Source organism: Rhipicephalus microplus, chromosome 5 (genome assembly GCF_043290135.1).
Source record: "Rhipicephalus microplus isolate Deutch F79 chromosome 5, USDA_Rmic, whole genome shotgun sequence".
NCBI classification, from domain to species: domain Eukaryota; kingdom Metazoa; phylum Arthropoda; class Arachnida; order Ixodida; family Ixodidae; genus Rhipicephalus; species Rhipicephalus microplus.
In genome coordinates, this window is record NC_134704.1 from 135,852,196 (window position 1) to 135,866,985 (window position 14,790).

Sequence of the window (14,790 nt, forward strand, 5' to 3'; positions counted from 1 at the left end):
CCGTCATTAATAATTAGTGTCACGTAATCAAATCGAACCAAACTCAACAGTGTTACGAAAACCGATGCCCTCATTAGCGCAAGAAGCAGGCGGCCAAAAGGACGTCACTCTTGAAGACAACGAGAGGTGTAGTTCGAGCGCGTTCGTTGTCACATGTGCGCCTTTTGTGCTAGTATTGCAAATGTGGCCCGCACACCCACATAAGAAAGTTGGTTGATGGTATATACAACGACGCTAATTCATTCTGGTGTTTCAGAAACAAAACAAACCAAAGCATATGCACAGAGTGAATGATGGTGAGTGAGGCGAAGCGTTCGTACATCCTGTTGCGACCGGGGTTTGCAGGCACCAGAGGTCCGGGATGAAGTTGTCGAACCGGGAGGAAGAGAGACTTGAAGAAGGTTTATTTACATTATGTACATGATGAGCTCTCGTACATGACGAGCTTTTTCTTACATGTCGAGCTCTCGAATCTGGTGTCCCTTTACTTGGCACTCCCTCGAATGAGCCGGGTGGCTTATTATAAAGAATATGTTCTTCCCAGATCCCTAGATCAGCGAACACGTGCAGATGGCACTGTCCAATCACAGATCACACATAACCGGCGACGTGGACGAGCACGCACGGCCCACGTGAACGTCCAATATTGAGGCGTGATCACTGCACTCCAAGCTGGTGCCAGCGGGGCTCTTCCTCGTCGTGTGTGTGCCGCTGGTGAAGGGGTTCCAAGCTCATGACAGCATACATTAAAGGGTCCACCGATATGTTCGCTTAATTAGCGGGACTATTTGCGGCGCCCACCGCAGTCTCTTCCAAGGAAGAAGCTGTATTTGTTGTGCTCTCTCGAACGACTTACGGCGACGTGGCGACACAATGTCACAACCTCTAGCTTGGAGGTACAGTACCTGGTGGGCATAGACAGCCGGCTGGTCGGCTACTTGTTTGGGGAATAACAGAGCACAGCTCCCTCGTCAGCTCTGGCCTCGATCACAACAAGCAATTCTTGCCTCGGTCCGTTCGTCCTTCCGTGTGTTGGTCCATGCGTACGTCAATGCGTCCATTCCTGCGTCCGTCTGTCCATCCGTGCATCCGACCGTACGTCCATCCGTCCGGCTATCTGTCTGTCTGTCTGTCTGTCTGTCTGTCTGTCTGTCTGTCCATGCCGCGCTCGCCCTTGCATTCATCTGCTTGTCCGTCCGTACATACAGGCATCCATGCGTCCGATGGGGTTGGACAATGTAGACGGCGCGCGGGAAACACCGACGAGATACGAGCCAAGGCAGCCGAGCGCAAGAGTCTACAGCGCGCCCGCCGCCCTGCTTCGTCCATGGGCCACCAACGATCTGCCACGTACGGTGACTCTCCAGGAACATGAGGGCGGTACTCCTTCGTTTTGCACCTAGGCACAACCCGCGCAGCAGTCAATCGGAGAGTGGTGGCACAGTGCCATCTAGAATATCCTCACTCAACTGCACATTGTAGGTACTTCTATGAGACAGCGTCACATATTATATTGTACGAGAGATACTGCCCTCCTCGTTATCTAGTCTTTTCTTCTCTCGGTTACGCCACACGCAGGACAAGGTGCTACGAGGAGCTTCGCCCCTAAAACATAGAGAACGTTTGAACATCGACTTTAGGAACAGAATCAAATAGCGTAACCACGGCCTGTGCGCATAGCCTCCTCAATTCTTATCCTACATTCGGTTCTCTGTGCCTCCCTTAAGTTTGCCTCTTTAGAAAACAACGACTGTGCACGTGACACTGGCCGTTCCGAACTACATTAGAATTTCTACTGCAAATATAGTTAAATGCTCTCTCTGGTAAACAATTGTTCTTTTGTGAATCAACGAAAGGCCAACTAGGCGTTCGTATGACGTCACGCGAACACACTTTGGACCACTTTGTAAATAATGAGCCCTTCAAACACCCACTATTTGCGTAACTCAGATATTCTGACAACAGGTGCGATTCTACGCTTCTGCCACGAAATATTTACAAGCTTTTGGAGACAACTTCTGGTAGTGTTTTTTTTGTATATTTACAGCTTCAAGCAGTAGGATTGTGTCTAGTACGACGCATCCTTGCCGCAGAGGCCGTCTGCGTTCGCTTGTCAATTTTGCATTTTTCTCAATTTTTCGGTCATTAACCAGATGATTTTTTTTGCTAACAACCAACGACGCCGATGCTGCAGCTACAATTTTAGCTGAACGGGCATTCTATCGCTATGGCGCTATCAAGACCAGTATCTTTTACGTTCTTCTACGTTCTGGTCTCAGTTTCACTGTTGAAGTTGGTTGATTATGTTACCTCAAAATTATACCTAGGTGCCACTTTTTCGAAATCTAAAAGCTGAAATGGGATTTTTCCACCCACTGAAAAATTTAAGCCTGCACTATAAAACAATCACCAAGCTGCAGTATTGATAACGTAATTTGTTTAACTTTCTTCACTACTGCACCAATTGTGGTCTTTAGCCATCTTAAGACTTCAGCAGCTGCGGGACAACTAACAATAAAGTCATCGAAGAGCCTTGCATTGCTCTGGTATTAGAAAGTTGTGGGTACTTTTCTTGAACACACGGTAATATATACAAATAACCCACAATGAAAAATAAGTCAGAACGAAAAAAACTGACGGAAGAGTACGAGTTTGTGTGGTCGCTAGCAAAACGTGCGTCGCTACCATCGTCGCTGTTCCCTCGAGTCGGGAGACTTGGCCAAGTGCAACAGCCATTTGCAAGGGGAACTCAGTGTGGTGCTGGACACATTTTATGTAGTGTGGACACATTTCTGTGTAGTGTTGACATTCAGTCTTGAAAAACGTGCACTTATTGTGTAAATGTTGTGCTATGTACATAAGTACAGCCAGGCCTTTGCTACAAAATGTGCGATGTCGACTTCAGTGCAAGAGAAGAGGAGTAGCCGGCGCCACGCATTAGCACCAACATCTCCTTATATACATTTATTTAAAAAAACGTTAAGACGAATTGTAATACCGGCATGCAAAGGCTGCTAGCAGGTTTCTCAGGTCATATTTTTTGTATTTACCGTGATTTGCTAGTGAAAACAAATACACTACAGAATAATAAAAAAGATTACTTAAAACTTCTTTATCTGACATTTTCCGAATGTATTTAGAGCTTTGTCATTGGAATTCTTTGTCCAGCTTCGTTACTTCATAAGTTAGAAAAATAAAAATGTCAATTGCAGCAAATACAAAAAATCAATGCGGCTGATCCTCTTTTCTAGGAATCGGCAAATATGAAAGTGAAACGATTCGTCACGCAGGTAGTTGAGCGTTTATTGTGCGTTGTTTTGTCATATGGCCGAAGGAATGAATGCTGCAGTATGAAGTTGCTTAGCCATGCGAGGAACGGCAAGTAGCAGTGGCTCGAAACTCGCGGCGTGCACCTCAAGCAGAAAACACGCATGAAGTGAGCCTACACAGGACTAGCGTGGAGTGACAACTCTCACAGCTCTACATTTAAAGCATACTGTATAAACAGACAGAAAGGCACAGGAAACTAATGCACAGGTATACAACGGACAAGCGAGAGCAACTGTCATAATTCTCACTTCTTCGTGAGTGAGCAGCGTGCTCATTTCGTAAGGGCGGCCGCGGCTGTAAGCAGAATAACCTCTTCGCACTTTCCCGAATCCTGAGTCTCATGATCGCGTGTGAAGGAGAGACCACGCTCTGTGGTCTCTCCTTCATGGTCCAAAACGTGAGAGGCGACGACCTTCAAAGGGGTACCAACCCTAGATTGCCTCGACGGCAGTAGAGATCAACTAGCGCAACGAGGCACTCAATGCATCCCATGCTCGTTGCGTTATCTCGCTAGTGGTGATGAAAACGACCAGAAGCTACGGAGAACTGAGGACCTCCAAATGGTATACGGTGTATATTCACCCTATTGCGTGCGCATCTTGGCGTGGTTGTTTGTGCCGCACACTGCGGTTTGAAAGGTCACTGGTTCGGCACCTCATGGCAGAGCCAATGCATGTTTTAAAGTGATCCGTTTTAAAGGTGATAGTCGTTTTGGGGGACCTTTGACGCAAAAAGTTTAGTCTGTCTGTCTGTACATTTGTCTGTTTGTCTACCCATAACGACACCCTAAACGGCACCAAACAGCCGACCCCATCCGCAGTGCCCACCAATATTGCACAAGGTTTACCATTCATACTTGTGTGACTGGGATATATAAAGCAATTATTGTGCAAACTGAGGCCCCAAGACAACACGTCGATATTTTGTATGTGTTTATTTTACTAGAAAAGGCATACAGAAGTAATTTTAACGATCGCGCTGCACTGACGATGCAATGCTTGCACGAAAAGGCAAGTGTTTCCAACGCTTTGCTAAGACGACATGGTGGTGGCACCTGCCCGTTGCCTTGCATTCTACACCTTATCGCATCCGAGACAGATGCGCACGCCACACACTTTGTTTTCCAAAATAACTGCCAGATAGCGCTCTAGACTCACGAGTGACGCGACTTGACGCACTCGTTCACCTTCGCTACACGCTCTAGGCACTCTAACGCAGTGCCTCCACAATACCATTCACCGATTTTCTTGCGCAGAACACCAACTAAACGTTTTGTTCACTCTCTCAAGACGCAAGACTATTGTCACGCGGTTGTGACACACGCAGCACTTGAGAGGAAGCACACAGGAGTCAGGGGGATGTCGGGCGAACTGTTTATTGGGCGAACTTGTGCCCAGCAAAACAAGGCCAAACAAAACTCACAGCAACAGCGGCGTGAACAGTCGTCGGTCGACGGAAAAAGACTGACTCGTGGCGCACTGCGCCGGCTTTTTATACACGCGTCATATCGCGTTCTCGATTTATTTCTGGAGGTCCAGAAGTTACTAGAATGTGCGCGTCAAGCATGCAAAGTTTCAAGAATGATCCACACGGTTCCAGAGTGGCATGCAAGATAAACGCGGCCTGCGTTGCGCTTAACAGAAAGTGATAACAATGCTCCCCGCAAACAATCACAACGAGCGCGCGTGTCACTGGAAAGTGATAGCGGCTTTCTTCGTAAACCAAAAGAACCGCACGTGTCACTATCATCTTTCGACGGCATTTGCAGTGTAACATGCAAAGACGGGACCAATTTTTTTGTTTGCTATCTCTAACTATATAATTTACAACGTCATATCCATGATGGAAATAATTTAGCAGAGCCGTGGTAGGCCACGACATAAAACACGCTCCTGTTAAAAAACAACGTCACTTACAGCACGCGCGTGTCACCATGATTTTGGTAACATAGTAATTGAGTGCGTCAGTATATTTTGTTAACTATGACCTGAAATAGCTTGGGTGCCCTGCATAGTCGAGTGCAGCAAAGTGGTTGGTGAGACAACTGCGGCTGAAGAGCTGAGATAAGAGGGTGAGGAGGAGGAATATAACGAGGAGAAAGGTTAGAGCATAGCGCAACCATGTATGGCGCCATATTAGCAAACTATGCGTAACAAAACCATGTCCATTATAATACTCATTAGGGAGAGAAAAAGAGTGAGAGTGAAAAGAAGTGATGCGGGGGGATGCATAGAAAAGAAAAGATGGCAAGAGCTAAAGCGTAGCAAAGATGTGTAGTATATCATAGTGAAGTGTGGAAAAAGTCGGCAGATACCACGTAAATGAGAATCGACGTTTTGCGAAGCATGCGGAGGGAAAGTGGCCGTGTTGCAATTTTTTCGTTGAGCGATACATCGTCAAATGACGCTAAATATATGTAGAACTGTTGCACGCACAGACATATGTTGAAGAAATGCAGATGTTTATATAACCAGTTGTTTGCAATTGTGCAATGATGCCAACTGTAACAAGCGTATTAGCAACACCAGAAGCTCATATGAGGCGCTGATGCTCACAAGAATGCTGGCCCTGGACACTGCTATATGAATCAACTTCAGCGCATGGTTACTAACAACCATTAACGTTAACGCGACGGGACAGCTGTATCAAAGATGTGCATGTGTACTGTTTATATTATTTGGTCGGCAGCACTGCAACCACTATTGACGTTTCACGAAGACTAGCGTCAATTTGATAAGTAGTGCCGAGAAGTGGTGTTTTTGCTCTGTGGTAAATTGCTTCATTGCCACGCCGATGGCTTGGGTTAGATTCCAGCTGGAACCGTGACATTTACTATTTGTATTTGTTCGGTCGACGATATGTCGCGTATTTTTTAACGCTCGCGTGTTGAAATTGCCCATGTCTGTTCTCTTCATTACTCGGTAGATACTAAGTGTCAATCACATCTGGCACATACCCGCATACCAGCGGCACACACCCGCCCGTGGGTATGTGCCACAGTCGGGTAAGAAGTGTTTGACGACGTACGCGACGGCATTGTGACAGTTCACGTCTTCACCAGCGCGTCATATCCGTTAAACCATCTTACCCTCCCGTGCTAATTTTGGTTCACGCCAAGTTAAGGGGGTGACCACGAGAGCACCCAAACATAAGCGGCTTGATAGATAGATAGATAGATAGATAGATAGATAGATAGATAGATAGATAGATAGATAGATAGATAGATAGATAGATAGATAGATAGATAGATAGATAGATAGATAGATGCGCTCAAAGTCACCGACGTTCGCTAAGAATTGCTTCGCATTTAAAAATAAGCAGACAATGAGTGGTGGATGAGGAGGAGGGAGAGCAGGGGGTGGAGGTAAAGCATGAAATAGCCTTTTGTAGGATGGTATAGCAATGGGTAGGAAAGCAAAGTGGGAGCGAGAATCTGTTCAGTGAGGGTGAGGAGGATGATACATTATAGCATGGCCGCGTGTATTAGAGTAGAGCAAGTGAAAGGAAACAGAGGTGATGCGAGCATGAGGAGGCGAAAACACCGAATGTGGAGTGCGAAGCAAGGCGTAGCCGCGTGTCGTACTGACTAGCGAGAGAGCAAAAAGGAAGAGAGGTGAGAAAGAAAGAATGTCAGAGACGATAATGACTCGCAATATAACTGTGTATAGCATAGCATAGCAATGCCGTAGAAAGAAGAAGGGATGTTGGTGAAGAAGGAAGGGAACAAGACGAAAGAGAGTAGGGGAGATGGCAACTTAGTCTGCCAATTGAAGATTTCCTTTCCTGCCACACATTTCAAGCACGCTGCACATTGGCGATGCCAGTGCACCCTTGCCCGTGAACAGCAGCATCGATGAGAGGTATGCGAAGCGCCTCCTCGCATTCCCTACAGCTTTCATATGGAGTTCGAGAGCGTAGACTTATTCTGCCGACAGCCTCCCAAGAGTCCACAGTGCGAATACAGCTTCCGATTTTGGTTTGACTCTTCCATCGAAGTACCCAGCCTCATTCATCCCAAGAGATGAGTAAAACGAAGGGAATCGGAAATCTAGCGCCATAAATGTTTCTGCGGTTGGAAGAAAGATAGAACGAAAAAAAAAACATTGCTTGGATAAAGTAGTTTAATTTGTCCAATCTTATTGCACATTTTGTCGTTTCTCTTGCCTCTGCTTTCTTCCCTAGACTGCTGGCTTATAATGCGAGCTGGTAGAGGGTCGTCTAGAAAAATATAGTCTTGAACTTCATGTCCTAAAAAACAAAGAGAAGTTCCAGTAATGTCTTTTTTATGCTTTTAGAGGAACGAAAAACAAAGAAAATGATGTAACCACTCTTGAATTACGGTAGTAATGGCCGAAGCCACGATTCTGCTGCTGGCAACATAGGCTCTATGGCTCGGACAGTTCGCGCTTGAAAGCCAGGTGTATGCGTAGTGCACTAGGAACATCGTAAAGCAGAGCTGCTGGCTGAGTGCCCAGAAACCTATCCGAAGTCCCACAGCCATATCATGTCGCATATCTAACAACCACTGAAATCTGTACTCCGGAACATACCATAACATAGGAATGTCCTGCTGGCATACTCTCGTTATTCTATCCACTCATATAATGACCTAACTGTATGAGCAGTCCTTGTATATGAGTATTTTACGCGAAAACAGTTCCTATTGATATTGTAATGCATGAAAGAACATAGAAGGAGGATAACAGTTCAAATAAAACAGCTTTAGTATGCCTGAGAAGTATTTCAGGTTTCCGACCTCATTCCCTTGCCAACGTCACTGGTATGTTTTTGTTGTCTGTTTTATTTATGTTACCACGCTCTGTTATTGAATACCTCCATGTGATTATGCTAAAGACAGTAATAGTCAGTACCAGTACACTCACTGCTGAGCTGCACAAAAGTTCAAATTAAGCCTTGTCCGCGACATTCATGTAACCTTGAGCCTAAGGCCAGAGCCAATGTCCGCACACTAAACGAAGATATTCCAGGCACCGTGACGTGCAGGAAAAAAACAGCATCTTCCAGCCGACTAGTCATAAGATCGGGAAAAGTGATTTTTCGCCCTCAACCTGTCGTAGAACAATATCACGTGCACTAATTACTATACAATCTGCTTCCCAGTTCATAATTGTTTCTTCGCAATAGCAGTATCTGTACCTTATCGGGTGCCGAAGTTATATTTGTCACTTCCTTCTACGACATCAAGAAGGCCGAGAAGGGGCACCATATACTTCATTGTCATTTTTGGGAGCTTTAACAAGGATGATTGAACATTTATGGCGTCAATGGGCCATAAATTTTGTGGCGCTAATTTGGTACCGCTCTGTTTGATAGATGGCGCCACACAGCGTGTCTACGCAGGGACCATCTGGCGCAGTGTGCCTGGTTTTTAGCCGAAATGAAACTTTCCGAAAAGTTCTGTTTAATTTATGTCTATGTTCGGGTCATCAAATTTTGTTCCTTTTTCGAAGAACCAAAGTCAGATTGCCATGAAATTTCTTCCCCCTTAGCGTCTTTGACAAGCATCAAAAGAGAACGTTTTTGCGTTGTGCGCATAACAAGTGATTTTATCTCAATGAAAGTGTTCAAAAGGTTTCTCTTTCAAGTTTCACGCATGGCTCATAATGAGATCATAGCGTTCTTGTGGCCCCTATAGCCTGATGCTGTAGTAATTGGAGCTGATGCCCAAACATAAGCTTATTAGTATCTTTGAATGTAGAAATTTTACTTAGCAATAACTAATATACAATTCAATTACCTGCACAACATTAATCATCCCAAATCCAAACGAAACCACATTTTCGCTTAGGATATTTGAATAACTTTATGATTAGCAACACTCCAAACCTGCTGTTAAGTAAGTCAACTGCAGTGCGAAAGTATCTTACTAATCTCCTATTTTCCCCAGTTGCGCAAGCTGATTACGTTTTGTGCATGCGAAATTCAAAATTTCATCTCTCTTTGTTGCCGCTGCGCTCTTTGTCGCTTTATCCTTTGTTTCATGGCATCCACGCCACTTACTCAGAGAGACCCAAGTTTGTCTGTTTTATGCCTTACCTGGCCGGCTCAGGTCCAGTCTTTTCGCTTAACAATTCGAATATCAGAGACATGTTTCACCACGGGAGTTATTTTTTAAGAAAAACGGAGTTGGGAACCGGCATCTCTATCAAAGTGGCAAAGATGTCTACATGCAGGAGCATTCACCTTAAGCGCCTTGTAGCGCAGCTAAATATCTGACAAAGCAGGAGAAAAAGACATCGTGTGCTGAGGTCAGCGAACGCGGAAGTGGTTCGTGTGACAATACTCTTTCTGAGAAGCGACAATAGTGCCGAACGTCTAGCCTTTCTTCCCTGATAAAACTAAACTAATTACAACAAGGCTTTCTGTTGGTCGCATATACTAGAGTAATACACATCGGTTTATTGTTGAATCATCATCATCACCATCATCAGCCTGACTACGTCCACTGCAGGATAAAGGTCCGCCAATTAACCAGGTCCTTTGCTTGCTGCTGCCAATTTACACCCACAAACTTCTTAATCTCATCTGCCCACCTAACCTTCTGTCTCCCCTAACCAGCTTCCCTTCTCTGGGAATCCAGTTAGCTACCATTATTGACCAGCGGTTATCTTGTCTACGCGCTACATGCCCGGCCCATGTCCATTTCCTCTTCTTTATTTCAACTATGATATCCTTAACCCCCGTTTGTCCCCTAATCCACTCTGCTCTCTTCTTGTCTCTTAAGGTTACACCTACCATTTTTCGTTCCGTTGCTCGCTGCGTCGTCTTCAATTTAAGCTGAACTCTATTTGTAAGTCTCCAGGTTTCTGCTCCGTATCTAAGTACCGGCAAGATACAGCTGTTATATACCTTCCTATTGAGGGATAGTGGCAATCTACCTGTCATAATTTGAGAGTGATTGTCGAATTTCCTCCACCCCATTTTTATTCTTCTAGTTACTTCAATTTCGTGGTTCGGCTTTGCGGTTATTACCTGTCCTAAGTAGACATCGTCTTTTACAACTTCAAGTGCACTAATAACTATCTCGAAGCGCTGCTCTTTTACGAGGGTTTTGTACATTACTTTGGTTTCTGCAGATCATGAGTTCAATCATGATCATGAGCTCCGTAATCATGAGTTGCAATTAGTCTCCTGAAATACTCAGCAATGCAATGTCATCGGCGAAGCGCAGGTTACTAAGGTACTCTCCATTAGCTCTTATCCCTAACTGTTCCCATTCTAGGCTTCTGAAAACCTCCTGTAAGCACGCTATAAATAGCATTGGGGAGATTGTGTCCCCCTGCCTTACAACCTTCTTGATTGGTATTATGTTGCTTTCTTTATGAAGCACTATGGTAGCAGTTGATCCCCTGTAGATTTCTTCCAGAATGTTTACATATACTTCATCTACGCCCTGATTCCGCAGTGTCTGCATGACGGCTGATATTTCTACTGAATCAAACGTCTTCTCGTAATCTATGAAGGCTATGTATAGTGGTTGGTTATATTCTGAGCATTTCTCTATTATCTGATTGATAGAATGAATGTGGTCAATTGTTGAGTAGCCTGTTTGAAATCCTGCTTGTTCCTTTGGCTGATTGAATTCTAATGTTTTCTTTTCTCTGTTAGCAATTACCTTGTAAATGGCTTGCAAATAGCTTGTACCTTGTTTAAAGTGTTGCACAGTCGTGTGACAGATTCGCACTGCAGGTTTGTGAGCTCATGCGCAATTTGGCATGAACCAGAAAAAATTCGAAGACATCTAACTGAATTTCGGAACAAGCCACGCAAAATAAAGTCGTAATAAGTGGGCCAAAAAAAAAGTAGTCAGCACTTGCTAAGCCCATTAGCCTTGTTTAAACCTTCGCTTGCTTAGCAACATCCCTCAAAGTGCCGCGCTTAACCTTATAGGGTCTGCCACCACCCCGAGTTTCTTCTTTAATTGTGAAGTTGCAGCTGTGTGCAAGACTTCTACAAACGGGTGGCCAAACTAGTTCTTTAAAGCAGTTTCTCAATAGCGGAGAGACACGCGATTGGTCATCGAAGAAGGGTCTTGCTCAAATCACTCTTTTCTTCGCTGCACTCTGTTTATCGACTCGTTCTTCTTTCTGGCCCCGGGCTCCGCCTCAATTATCTGATCAGCAAGAGCGGAAAATGCGTGTTTTTGCGATCACGCAAACACATCCTTTTCTGTAGAAGACATGACAAGATGCTAAGGATGGTGCCATGGCCAGTGCTCGGTTTAGCGAAAGGTTTGGAACGGACCAGAAATTACGTGCGGCGTCAGCAACTCGTAGCGATGCCACGCTTTGCATTGTTGATCGTGAGAACATTTTGACCTCAATATGGGCGCACACCTGAAATGTTAAAACAAAATAAATGGTGGTGGTTTGGAGCCCTTTAAAAGGTAGTTGCGTCGTAGCGGCACATACGCTCTTAAAAACTGCCATTGTGTCTACCTGCATTGTGACTAGCATATAAGGTACTTTATTTCAATAGTAACACGACAGCATTAAGGTGGATCTTTTACGGAAATTCCCACATTACACGCGGCATCGGCGAGGGTGTTGTTGCTTGCGAGCGAAAATTCATCATTTCGTCTATGCATGAAAAAACTAGAAAGATGAAATAGAAAATAACAAAAATTTTGAGATCTGAGTCAAGATCAAACGCAGGCCGTTTGCGTGGTAAGAAGATTTTTTAAGCACAGCCACAGGTCTGCTTAAAAATACCGTCAAGATAACTTTCTCAGTTTAAACATTCAGTGAAAATACCTTTTATGCTTTACAAACATAGATGTAATGTGTACCGCTTGCATATTACAACATCTAATATATTAGTAATATTGCATTGTACAAGTTTACACTGCTGTCAAGCGCCTGAACATGTCGTTAAATTAACTGTTTGTAGTTTCAAGCCAGCCACTGAAACTGTTTTAATTGGTGCCTGTTATAGACCTCCCCACAGCACTCCCGTATTTGCTAGTAAACTTAACGACACGTTAAATGATTTAACTACTGCATACCCTAACGCCCGCATTCTTCTTTTTGGGATTTCAATCATCCTCTCATTGACTGGTTAAACCAAATTACTCTGACGTCAGGAGAACTCGAAGCGCACGACTTTCTTGATGTGTGCCTTAACTTTAACTTAACCCAACTTGTAACTGAACCAACTCGCGTAACTCAAACGTGCGCCAATACCCTTGACCTAATACTAACAGGTCACCTTGACAGCCTTTCGTCCATTTCATATCTTCCAGAAATTAGCGATCACAAGGTAATTCATGCTGAGTTTACGTTAGAACCGGTGTCTCGTCAGAAAAGTAAAAAAAAAACTATACGTCTTTATGACAAAGGAAATTACACAGCTATCATTGATGAACTCCGCTCTTTCTTTCCATCTTTCGAATCATTTTTGCAAAATGGATCAGTGCAAGATAGCTGGAAATTATTTGCGGACAAAGTGAATTATCTTGTGAGCAAACATATACCCACATTCAATTTCCAGACCGACACTCAAAAGCCCTGGTTCACCAAAACATTAAAACGCCTAGAAAACAAAAAGAAACGCCTCTTTCGTTCAGCCAAACAGAAGGGAAGCCAATGCGCATGAGAAAAAATATGATGCAGTCGAACATGACTACCTAGGAAAGATATGCGAAGCAAAACACTCTTTCTATAACTATAACTTGCCGACCATTCTAAAAAGTGATCCACGCAAGTTTTTTTGAAATAATCAACCCTCACCCCACGCAGTCTACTAACTTCACCGACAATGCCGGCAGACCTGCAAGTGACGTTGATTGTGCAAACATCTTTAATAGCGCATTTGGATCAGTGTTCACAAAAGAAACAGACCTTTCATTTTACATGCCGACTTCCACTATCGAACTCTTGATCCCACCCATCACATTTTCCTTGTCTGGTATATTATCTATATATAACAACCTAAAGCTGTCGTCCTCCGCGGGTGTAGACAATATTAACTCCAAGTCCCTAAAAACACTGTAGATGTCTGTGCCGAATGTTTATGTTTATTGTTTTCGCAATCACTTGCCACAGGCCAACTGCCCGACGATTGGAAAAAAGGGAAGGTCATTCCAGTCTTCAAAGCTAGTAACAAAAACTCGCCTCTAAATTATCGTCCCATCTCATTAACTTCAGTGCCTTGCAAAATCTTGGAACACGTCATATTCACTCACATTAACAGTTTTCTTGACAAGGTTAATTTTTTTCATGCTGCACAACATGGCTTCCGAAAAGGGTGTTCATGCAAAACTAAACTAGCACTTTTTGTTCATGACCTTCATTCCAATCTCATCATCATCATTTCATCATTTATTGTTCCCTTAAAGGCCCCTCTCGGGGTATTACATAAGGGGGGGAGGTTACATAAAGAGTTACAATCACATATCGGATCACAATACTGAAACATAACACATAGAAATGCAGACCTATTTAAAAGCACAAAAATGTTACAATTAGAATCAGGCATATAAAGGCGAAAAGAAAGAATAGTGTAAAAAAATTTTACAGCGTAAGATGATCAGTGAGAAACTGCTTAAATGCAATAGGGTTTCGCTCAACGACAACACAGTCTGGCAAAGTGTTCCATTCTGCAATGGCTGTTGGCAAAAAAGATTGATTAAAAGAAGACGTAGAACCGTGCAAACGCTGGACGCTGCACGAGTTAAAAAGGCGACGAGATGTACTTCTTGGCGGGATAAAGAGTTTACCGTGACGATGTGGGAAGTTATAGTAAAGCCTATGGAACAAGCACAGCCCTGCAATCTTCCGACGGAACGACAATGACTCGAATCCCAATGATGACTTTATGGCACTGATGCTTTCATCACGGCCGTACCTAGAAGAGATGAATCTGGCCGCGCGGTGCTGTATAGATTCTAAAGTGTTAATGAGGTATGCTTGATGAGGGCTCCAAATAGCTGAGGCATATTCAAGCTTACTTTGTATAAATGTTTCATAAGCCAGTTTCCGCGCGGATGAGGGACACAAGGAAATGGAACGTCTGATGTAACCAAGTGATTTAGTAGTGTCGGCTGCTAATTTGGTGATATGATCGGACCATGTCAATTTTTCGTTTATTGTGACACTAAGATAACGATAAGATTAGACGAGGGACAAAGCTATCGAGTTTAAGGAATACGTGTAATTACTGTTGGAGCGCTTACGGGATATCTGCATAACTTCACATTTCGAAATATCGAGTTTCAGTAATGAATTGGAACACCAGGATTAGATTTGATGTAAGTCGTTTCGAATGATTTCATGGTCAGTTCGGTGTGCGATGCGACGATAAACAACGCAGTCTTCTGCAAAAAATGCCGCCATATCCACGAAGTGAGTGATGATGAGTGGGCGAAGCTCCGGAGGTAAACCTGGTAAACCATGAATCCTCCGTACATTTTGCCCACTCGATTTTATTGCAACGCTCCCC